The sequence below is a fragment of the Delphinapterus leucas genome, chromosome X (genome assembly GCF_059928025.1).
Source record: "Delphinapterus leucas isolate spDelLeu-1000000601 "Yukka" chromosome X, BTC_Dleu_Yukka2, whole genome shotgun sequence".
Classification (NCBI taxonomy): domain Eukaryota; kingdom Metazoa; phylum Chordata; class Mammalia; order Artiodactyla; family Monodontidae; genus Delphinapterus; species Delphinapterus leucas.
The window spans coordinates 46,069,498-46,081,525 of NC_143150.1; positions in this window are offsets into that span (position 1 = coordinate 46,069,498).

Genomic DNA, 12,028 nt, shown 5'->3' on the forward strand with positions numbered 1-12,028 from the left:
CTTCTTTTGTTTACTGTTTGCATATCTTTTTGCATTACTATTTGTATATATTTTTCTATCTTTTTACATTTAAACTATTTGGGTCTTTAAATATACTTGTAGGCAGTATATAGTTGAATTATGTTTGTTTTTATCCATCCTGTCAATCTCTGTCTTTTAACTGGAAAGTTTACTTCATTTATGTTTAATTTAATTGCTGATAAGGAGGGGCTAACTTCTGCCATTTTGCTATTTGTTTTCTGTACGTCATATCTTTTTGTACCTCTGCTCTTCTGTTACTTCCTTTTTTTGTAATAAAAGGATATTTTCTAGTGTACCATTTAAATTACTTTGTTGTTTCTTTTACTATATGTCTTTCAAGTTATTTTCTTAGTGGTAGCTCTAAGGATTACAATTAATATCTTAAAACAATGTAGTTTAGATTAATACTAACCTAATTTCAAAACTATTCAGGAACTTTGTCCAATATAGTTCCTTTCCTTTTGAGCTATTATTGTCATAGAAAGTACCTCTTTACACATTTTTAGTCTACCAACACAGTTTTATAATTACTTCTTTATGCAATTGTATTTTAAGTAGGGTAAGAGAGGACAAAATTTACCAAAAAGTACATTTATACTATCTTTTATATTTACCTATATAGTTACTTTTATTCGTGGTCTTTATTTATTTGTTTGGATTTGAGTCACTGCCTAGTCCTTTCATTTCAGACTGAAGGATTCCCTTTATCATTTACTGCATGTCATGTCTGCTGGTAAAAATTCTTTCAGTTTTTGTTCATCTGGAAATGTCTTAATTTTTCCTTCATTTTTGAAGAATAGCTTTGTCAAATATAGAGTTTTTGGTTGACAGTATTTTCCTTTCAGTTCTTTGGCTATGTCATCCCTCTGCATTCTGGCTTCCATGGTTTCTGATAAGAAGTCCATTGTTAATCTTACTGAGGATCCCTTGTACATGACGAGTCACTTCCCTCTTGCTGCTTTCAAAAATCTTTCTCTTTGTCTTTCAACAGTTTGACTATGATGTATCTGGGTGTATATCTTCTTGGGTTTATCTTAATTAGAGTTTGTTGAGATTACTGGATGTGTAGATTAAAGATTTTCATGAAATTTGAGGAGTTTGTGACCATTATTTCTTTAAATATTCTTTCTACCTCCTTCTCTGACCCCTCTTCTCCTGGAACTCCCATTATGTGTATGTTGGTGTGCTTGATAGTGTCTCACAGGTCGGTGAGGCTCTGTTCATTTTTCTTCATTCCTTTTATTTTCTCTTACTCAGACTGGATAATCTTAATTGACCTATCTTGGGTTCTCTGATTCTTTCTCCTGTCAGCTCAAATCTGCTGATGAACACTTCTAGTGAATTTTTCATTCAGTTATTGTACTTTTCCACTCCAGAATTTCTATTTGGGTTTAAAAAAAATCTCTCTTTTCATTGATATTCTATATTTGATGAGGCATCACTGTCTTACTTGTCTTTAATTCTTTAGACATGGTTTCCCTTAGCTCTTTGAAAATATTTATAACAGCTTATTTGAAGACTTTGTCTAGTAAGTCCAATGTCTGAGATTCCTTAGGGAGAGTTTCTATTGACTGCTTTTTCCCCCCTGTATATGGGCCATATTTCCCTGTTTCTTTGTGAGTCATACTTTTTGTTAAAGCCTGGACATCTTAGATAATATAATTTGGCAACTCTAGATCACAGTCTCTCCCACCCCAGGATTTTTTGGTTGTCACTGTTTCGTTAGTCAGTTTGTTTTTGCTGTTCTTTTGTTTAGTGACTTTTCTTGACTACTTCTATTGTATTGCCTCTAGTGCATGGCCATGCAATTCTCTACTCAGTTTAGCGATTAGATGATGATTCATCAAATATTTCCTTAAGTGTCTTGAATCAATAATTTGTCCATCCTTTTCCTAGCAGGGCATGTTGGGGGTGGGGATCTGTACTGACTGGGGCATGCCTTCAACACTCAGGCAGGCAGTTTACAACTCTGCCTTAGCCTGTACTTCTGGCTTGCATAGAGCCTTAAGGTCAACCAGAGATGGGAGTTTGGTGTCCTCTCAGGTCTTTCCTAGGCATATACACTGTGCTGCACATACACACAGACTTCTAGATCCCCAGGATTATGTCAGAGCTCTTTAAAGGCCACTATTGGTCATATCCTTCTCTAGATCTTTTTTTTTTAATTAAAAAAATATTTGTTTTTACAAACCCTTGTGTTGAGGACTGACTTTTACCTAGATCATTTTTATTTTTATGTTTCTGGCTAGGCTCTTGGCTGTCCAAACTCTTGTAGTTATCTCAGGCAGCTGTGATTAACCAATTGCTGCTGACTGCATTCAACAAATGCTCTGCAGATAGGGCTTGTCCTGTGGAGCAAGCTCTGAGTCAGGTCAAATAATGAAAACACTCTATGAATGGGACTTTCCAGGGAGCTGTGAGACAGGTTAAATAATGACAATATTCTGGGGATGGGAACTTCTGAAGAGCATCAAACCCAGTTTGCTCTCTCTGGTGGCTGTAATGCTGTTGTTGTTTTCTTTACAGCTACTCTGCTTGTGAGTTTGCTGTTTTTCAAGGCTACTGTGGAACTGGGAAGAGGGAAATGGAAGTAGGTCAAGTTAAAAATGCCATAAAGTGTTCTTATAGAGGTTAAACAGTTTTTCTTGATTAAATGCCCCTCAGATTGCTTCAGGCCTTTGGGTAATTTCCAGATTTCTGAAAAAGTTGATTTTATAATTTTGCCAGTATTTTTGTTGCTTTTATGCTAGAGTGGATTTATAGAAGCCCTCACTTGGACATTCTAGAAGTCCTCACTCAGATGTTCTAGAAGTCCCACATGGCTAGCTATTATTTTATTATTCAAACTTCTCCTGAGCTTTATTCCCATTTAATGATGCCTCTTGATTTTTCTATATCAGGTCATACAGACCTTCTGTATTGTTCAAGAGTAGGGATGAGACATATTTATTTAACGAGGCCCTATCACTGGACCATTTACTTTTTCCCCCCAGTACAATCAATGCCACAAATACTCTTTTGAATTATCTTTTATATATATTGCAAGTATATGTCTTTAGGTTAAATCCTCAACTGATATTGCCAAATTGCCCTCAAAATAGTTACACTAATTACACTATCTCTACTACTATATCAAAGTGCCTTTTGCACATATATGTGCCAACACTGAGATTCCTAATTTTCGCTAATTCAATAGTTCAGAAAATAGTGCCTCATTTCATTAATTCACTTATTTATTTTTAAATGGTTTTAATGCTATATATATGATTAAGCAGCTTAGTATAAGGCCGACTCTCTGCTTACCTCATACACATGGTTTGAAAGGTCCTTTGGATTGAAGCTTTGTTATAATGAGCAAGAGGAGAGGAAAAAAATGTTGTAGATGTGGGAGCATCACAGAATATGCCTTATTACCAAGGTGGCTTTTCCAGTGGTTTTCAGAAGCTGTCTGGGGATAAAGCCATGAATCAAAACCTGCTTTTGCCATTGTTTCATGGATTTGGATAACTTTACACCATTAAAACGCATTGTGATTGTTGGAAAAACTGAAGTTCTACACCCTGGAATTTGCAGAATGACGCAGGATGGTGAACGCAGCTCCCTCTTGTAAATTGTTATGAGGCACTGGTAAGCTCTGACTAGAACTTATAGCTGCTTGTGTACATTTAAACTAGCTACTGGTGACCTTTTTCTTCCACAGGTGCAACTAGAAAGAATTGCACATGCTTTGGGCTCACAAATGTTTTGTAGAGGATATGAAAAGAATATTATTATGTCCTGGTTGCTTTAAAAGTATTGTATGAGAAAAGTGTAGAGAAGGAAAGAGTGATGTTTAAAGTGAGGTTACAAAGACGGGAAAAAAATCAAAGGTCTACAATGGAGGGCCTGATATACCTAAATGCCAGGTAAAGTTCAGAGAGATTTATTATGACAACTGTAAAGAAAACATCTCCCTTGTCTAGGCTGATGTCTTCAATTACATTTATTGTCTTTTGGGCATTAGCATGGTTTCCAAAAGCCATGCCAAGTTTGGTTAATACATAGCTTATTCTTTTACATCTTCCATATATGGCCATTCCCAGACTATGGATATTGTGCTATGAAATCAGGTCAGTATGTAGAGGAACTGAGTTGGGAGCATGCAGGAATTAGGGGTGGAGGGGAAGATGAGCAGCCCTCACTATGCTACCACCATTAACTCTGTGGTGACCTTGGAAAATTTGCTTAATGTCTCAGTTTTCAAATCTCTTGAGTGAGGCAAGGAATTAGCAGGGAATATGGAAGCATTATAAAAGCATTATGGTGGGTTTTACTATGATCACATACTCTTCAGGGAAATTGAACTTGATCAATTAAGCCTCTGATAAAGGGCTATGCTTTAAACCTTTTTTCTCCTCACAATAATTCTGTAATTTTGTGCCTTAGTGAGTAAAATAAAAATCATATAATCACAAAGAAAAAAAAAAGCTAGTACTTTCCCTTTTAAATGTAGATAGTTAATATAACATAGTGGTTTGGTGCATGGGCTTTGGAGCCAGACTGCCTGCCTTCATATCCTGGCTCTGTCACTTACAGAGTCTGTGACCTTGGGCAGTGTCTCAGTTTCTTCACTTGTAAAAGAAAAGAAATAATAGTTCCTACTTCATACACAGGCTTAATGTGAGGATTAAATTACTTAATATAAGAAAAGCACTTAGTACTGGGCAGATAGAAAACACTCAGTAAATATTAGCTATTATTGTTATTATAACAATAAAATTCTCTCATTTGCCCAAGCATCTAACAAGAGCCAGGAAGGCAAGTAGAGGCAGAGAGCTGGTATGTATGGGAGCAACGAAACCAGAGGCATTCCTACAATCATACTAGGGAGGTCACGGTTCTGATGATGATGTTGCTGACGTACAAGTCAGGAATTATTCATACTATCAGGGATACGTCAATGTTATTCAAAATGTGTTCCTAGAACCACTTGCATTAGAATCACTAAGGGAGGGAAGAACTGATAAAATGCAGATTCCAGAGCTTCATCCCAAACCTACAGAATCAGAATTTCTTGTCCTTAGAACCAAGACTACACATTTTAAACAGGTACCCCAGAAACTTCTGATGCAGGCTAAAGTTTGAGAACCACTGGATCAGGCTATATTTAGATATGGTTTGGTCAGAACACAGTAAGCAGCTAGTAACACTGACAATAATGTCAAATGGTAGTAATATTTGAATTCATATTGAGCTTGACCCAGGAGCTGCTCTGACTTCATTTGCTTCTGCTCTCAGGCTAACCTTTTATGTAATTTTGGAACTCAGGTGGCAAGATATCCTGTTTCTGGGCATGATAAACAAATTTTTAATTCCTAGTTCTATAAGGCTTTTGTCAAATAAAAGTTTGGCTGCTGGCTGTAGCTCTCCATTTTACCAGTAGGGAGCACAGTCAGTCTATTGATCTTAGGCTTGGTGTAAAAAAGAAGTCTGAGGTGGCCTCTTCTCTATTTTAGTATGGAAATCTTTTCCTGGGGGTTGGATAATAAGAGAAAAGGGCCATTTCTGTGTGGGGTAGGAATGTGACCCTCTGGGTGCAATTGTTCATTTTTCAAAGATGACACAGAATGAAACTTTTAAAATGAAAAGTTTTATATCTGAAAAATGTGGTCTCCTAGACATGCCACTCTATAAAATGAAATAGAGCCCTTCTTTCATGAGAAACATGCCTTCCAATTGAGTACTTTGGAATAGGTGTGAAATGTAGAGAAATGTGTAAGAAAAATTATGAGATGTTGAATTCTTCTATTTTTGAAAATACCATGCTTTGGCATGTAGAATTAGACACCTGGAGGGAAATACTTGAAAGCTTGATGAAAGATAAATTTCAATTTTCTGTGGTTCGAGGTGTTTTTTCTCAGCTCCTACAGACCATTTAATTATCACCTAAAAAGAAACTGTAATGACAAGGGTTTGGGGGCTTTGGGAAAAAGCTAAAACACAGATCAGCTTTCCCTCCCCTCCTGCCAATCCCCCAAAGTCAAAATATCTGAGACCATGATAGCAAAACCCTCAAATGAAAACCTTTCTCACTGTTTTCTGTACAACTTCTCATAAACTCAAAGGGAAGGATTTATTCATTAATAAAACGTAGACACTAGGAAAACAAGTTTTAGAAAAAAATTGGACTGAAAATCAAGACAAGTAGAATTTCTGTGAAAAAAATCTCTCAAGACTTGAAGTGGGCTTCATTCTTGTGGTGGCTAAACATAACAGTGCGTCAAAACACTGGGGAATGTTGGTTAATATTTATTGAATGCCCACAATGAATGTGCTGTAGGGAATCAGTTTGTGTTGGTTGGCTGAAGACTGTGAAGAAGTTTCAAACTAATAAATTTTTTTCTTTATTTTTTCTTTATTTTTCTTTATTTTTCTAAATAGTCATCGTAGTTTCTCTGAATATAAAGGCTTATGCTCCTGGGATTGGTCTATAAATTGGTTACAGCCTTTTATATCTCCAAAGCCATATTCATTGGGATGATGGATGGGATCCACTGATGGGATAAAAAATGAAGATTCAGAAAAATAAGTGTGGATTATCGGCTACTTGAAAGCAAAGGGAAATTTCCCTGGGTGACAGTAAAATAGAACTTGTATTTTCTGGCTTTAGACTCTCACATCTGCTCTGTATATGATGTGGCATGAAATTTACTCTGCTCTACTAGATACATTTTAATTCCCCAGAATGTAGAAGATGAACTTTCTCTAGTCAGTTTATCTGTCAAAACAAAACTTCTTTGATGAAAAATATTCATTATATAAAGTCCTTCCTCCAAAAACTGATGAGGAGTTTTGAAAAGAAAAACCTGTCCCCATGCTTTTCTTCAAAACAGTGCTCTATTTTGATTCCAAAATAAGAGCTATAGTGGTTTGAAAGTATTTTTCTTCTCTCCTCTTTCCAACCAGTTCTAAATCTCCTTGTACATCTCCTCCACACTTTTTCTGGTAAAAATGAAAAACAAATAAAAATCTTGCAAGAGATAATGGTAAATAGAATTATTGGCTTTGTGACATACTATCTTTGTTTATAATCTACAGGCTACAGCAAGTGCATTCCATTGTATCAACTTAGATATGTGGGGTTAGTCCTCAGCAAAATTGTGAAGTAAGCAAAACTGGTTTTGGCTCTCTCCTTACCCTCAGCCTTTTGACCTGTGGTGTCCTGTGGATGCTTTTTCTTAACATGTTCTTTTGTTTCCCCATTAATATTTTTGGTACCCTTTACATATGACCACATTCTTCAGAGAAATAAGTCTCATAGACTTGTTTGTGATCATATGGGAATGGGTCTTCATTTGTTAATGTTTTACCACTTTCTAAGTAATATTTTCATTTAACAGAGATTTTGAGAGACAGCAACTTAATGCAAAAAGGATGACTTTAATAATAGGGATTCTAGATCCTGTAACAAATTACTTTGTGTGGCCAATATTGGCAACTGCCTCCCCCAGCATGACTTCTCACTTCTTTCTCAGTAACAGAATCATGATTTCATTTGGTGTGATAATGCGCCCAGAACAAAGACTATTACGTCTCCTTTGAAGCTACATTTGGCCATGTGGCTAAGTTCAGGCTGACAACATGTAAGCTGAAATCTCCTTAAAAAGATAGAGGGTGGCTTTTTGTCCTGACCAGCTTCTTTGTGATGACAATCTGGAATGTAAACATGATGACTAGAACTGGAGTTAGCTGAGATCATGAGTTGTCCTTGAGGATGGAAACCATACACTGAGGATAGTACGTGGACTACCTACTCCTACCTTGTTTCAGTTATGTCATTTGGGGATTTTCTGTTATATGCAGCTGAACTTGATTTTAAGGGACAAACATCTTTTGGAAGTCAGGGCTTTGTGGTATCTCTTAACAAAATCGGTAGGTTAATTCTGAGAAAAACCTCACTGTTGGCTTTTGAAAGAGATAAGTTCTCGGTCTCTGAGAGAATATGGAGAATTCTTGCTCTCCTGAATCCTTCCGAAAAAAAAAAATCTGTCTTATACTTTCTTAATTGTTTAGAGGGCACAGATTATTTTCATTCCAAATATATTGTGAATGAATAGACAAGAAAGAGGATAACCTATCTGCCATGGCACAGTATCTAGCAGAGTGAAATGCTGGGTTCTTCTTATCTTGTTGATCATATTAGTGTAACAGTTACCCTAGATTGACATGGCCCTGATAGAAAGACACTCTCACACAGGGAAGTAGTCTGGAGGAACAGAAAATGTAAAAGGTCAACCACAAACCATTCTGATTTGAACAGGATATGATTTAGTATAACCCAAACATCAAAAGCTATTATTGGGAACATGGGGAATTTACATCACGGTGGTACACCAGACAGATACACAGGGCTAGAGCAACATTGCTGTGAAGAGGCAACCCCTACCCCAAGGGATGGATTTCAGTGGACACAGTGAATTTGTGGGTCAACATGCCACTTGGGCCCCTTTGCAAAATAAACAAGCTCAAGTCCCTGTGTTCTATTTGTAGCTAGTCACATTGCTGCTTTTTACTCTCTGCTTCAGCAACTCAACCATAACCAGGGCCTGGACTCTAAATCCCCTACCTTTGGCAAATGTCTTGTTCTTGGCTCACTGATGATTGATATGGGTATGAGCTTGAATTGTGTTTTAGTAGCCAACATCTCTGTAAGACCAGCAGAAACACTGCTGTCAGTGGAAAGTTCAGAATGGCAAATGATAGCACCAGCAGGGAAGGATAAATATAAACAATATATTCATATAACTGTTAGAGTTCATCTCAGCACTATGGACTCACTGGTGTTTATTTGTTTGTTTTGGTTGAGGGATTTATTGTGGCTTGGTTGGTTTCCCGTGGTTCAACGCGCCTCTATCTTTCTGAACCTCTTTAGCAAGGACAATAGGTTCAAGTGTCAAATAAGTGCATGGAAGAAAAAATAGGCAAATGGGACCCAAATATCAAAGCAGTAAGTATTCAAATGACTATTCACTCATTAGGCTACAAATGCCAGAGTTGATTATTGATCTGAATTGCAGTACTTGGGTAAGTAGCTTTCAGGCAAATTAATTAAAGATACCAGAAGAGACTTAGAAGCAGGATTTTTGAATGAGCCATGGACAATAATTTTTGTGTGTACATTCATACCTGGTTTTTAATATGGAACCACTTTTCTTTCTTGTTAGGGAACAGCATGTTTTCAGCAAAATTAAGCCATGGAATGAAACTTCTTCAAAAAAGGAAAGCCAAAATGAAATCGTTTTTTAAGGGTATAAATAAAATAGATCCACGCATTTCCTGACAGCCTGGATGAGAAGGTCCATATTTATCTCAGTAAGCTTTCAGCGTTAGACTTTAGGAGCCAAAGTGACAGTTTTGGGCTCAGCCAGACAGTGAGCCTTATATATAAAGACTCAAAATAGATTTCCTTTGCCCCTCATCCTGCCAAAGAGCCATTTTAGGTGTGCAGGAAGGCACTGAGCACAATAATGCGTAGTGCCCTTCTGCTGAGTGGGAGCAATGGATAACTTCACCTCACCTGACTCATCTTGATTGGAATTCAGATTCCCAAAGAATCTAAAAGGTGATGTGATAGTTCCTGTGATTTCACAGCAGATGTGTTTTTTTGCCTTTTTTTTTCTTTTTTATACATGGAGTCATTGAAAATTGAGAAGAAAATGCAAAAAGCCTGCATCTGTATAAAGGAAATAGATAATTGAGCTGTGGGCCATCATCGATGCTTTTGATCATTCTGGGATTAGAGGAATTCTTCATACTTGTAGAAACAGACTGTGTCAAAAGATAAGAAGTACAAAAATGGATTTAAGTAAGATAAGAACTTTCATCCTAAATTTCAACAGAACTCAAGGCCAAGTTTTTGTAATGACATTCTGAAGAGTCTTATAGCTGTGCTCTCTTTTTCTTCTACCTTCTTCCCTCTCTTCTTTATCATTTCTTGCTTTCAACTAAAAAATTAAAGACCACTTACATGCTTTTGATACTGTGCTGGGTTCTGGACAGAGCAAAATGGGAGAGAGTACGGGCCCTTTTTAGAAAAGAACTTGCAGGTTAAACTCATATGTAAATGGTATGTGCATTGTGATATATTAACTTATATAGGCATAGAATAAAGTAGAGAAGACTGAGGTTTCATGTTTAGGTAAAAGGAAAATGGGATTTTTAAATCTCTTCCAATTAGTGAGAGAAAACTCTGTAAAGGAGGTGGGATGACTGCACAAATAGAGCATGAAGCTAATGTACCTGAGATAAGCAAAGGGGGAGGGTAGGGTAGTAGGAAGTTAAAAGGGATGTGGGATGGTGGTTAAGGGTGGTTTGAGGAAGGACTATTTGATTGCAGGTGAGGCCTGATCTTTAATGTAGTAAGTACCTATTATGGACTTTCAGAGAAGGAAATGGCATTCATAAAATCTATAAGTGAAAAATCAACTTTGTGTAAAAGCATTTATTCTCGTTTCAGTCTGTAGCCTGGGAACTTCAGCAGGGAGGAGGTTGTAACAGCTGTGCAAAGAAATAACCTGTGACCTGGACCAGAGCATAAATTGAGGGGTGGTTTAAGAGGACAAGCTGGAAGTATTTGGTGAGCGACTGGAGTGGAAGACAGGGATACATTAAAACTGGGAGGGAGAGAGACGCAAGAGGGAAGAGATATGGGAACATATGTATATGTATAACTGATTCACTTTGTTGTAAAGCAGAAACTAACACACCATTGTAAAGCAATTATACTCCAATAAAGATGTTAAAAAAAAAAAAAGATCAGAGGGAAAAAAAAAAAAAACTACTGCAAGGTCTCTGGCCTGGGAGGTCGGAGCTCCTTTGGCATGATTCCTTGTGATGAGAGGCTGGCCTTAGGGAAGGGTGGTGGAAGGAACAGAGGAAACTCTAGCTTCAGTGGGGTTGGTCTGAGGGAAGTATAAGGCATGATATAAGGAGTCTATCTGCGCATGCCTTGAATAAGGGGCAAAAGTCTATGATGGGAGAGCGATACCATACTTTCTTCTTGTCCAACCTGGCCTAGGCCTATATGAAGTGACAGACTCATGTGTTTGGGTTTGTTTGTTTGCTGTTTTGGTTTCTTTTTCCCTAAGTGTGAGATGATGTGATTTTTTTTTTAGCATGTCCTTGTATTTTCTTTTGAAATTCATGGTCTACTTCATTAAGGGGATCCACATTTTCCCAGTGTGAGATTATGTGGAGGTCAAGGTATCGCATTTGAACAAGAAATGCTTCCTCAATTAATGTGAGTAGGAACCTTTGGCCCTCACATGTGATATGAAAACTTCTATAATTCTTGTGTGTGTGATTGTGCACACACACATGTATATAGCATGCCATATACAACTGCAGTTAGTTGTGTATAAGTTTCTGTATATGGGCTTGTATACTTGGGCATCTTATTTTTCTTGGGCAATAAGGAGTATGCCTTCTACTTCATTTGTATCCCCTACAGAGCGTAGTATATATAGTACAATGTAGACTGCATCAAATTGAGTGTCTCAGGAACTTAAAATTATTGGTCAATCTTAAAAACGAAAAATTTATTTAAAAATGATAGAGAACATTGTAAAGTCATACAACATCAAATTAATCTCCTATCTTTTACATTTTTCTATCTCAACTACAAATTAATGCCCATTATGGTAAATGAAGTATTCCAAAATTTTCATATGTCTTCTAAATCATGAATAAAGAAAGAAAATATTTTCAGTGACGTTGCATTGTTAGATATATTTTATTGTGCTCTCATCCTGTGAAAATTGGTAATCTAAGTATGGCATGTATGTTAATTATGAGTTAGTGACTGGCTAATCTTAACTCAGCCTTGGGCAAATCTGCTTCTATTTGCTTCCTCAACTGTTCAGTGGGGGAAAATGACTCCTGCACCACAGGCATCTTGAAGATTTTACTCGTTGAAAATGGAAAGTGCCAGACAGATATTTTCATGACACAATAACTTTGAAGTTGAGCA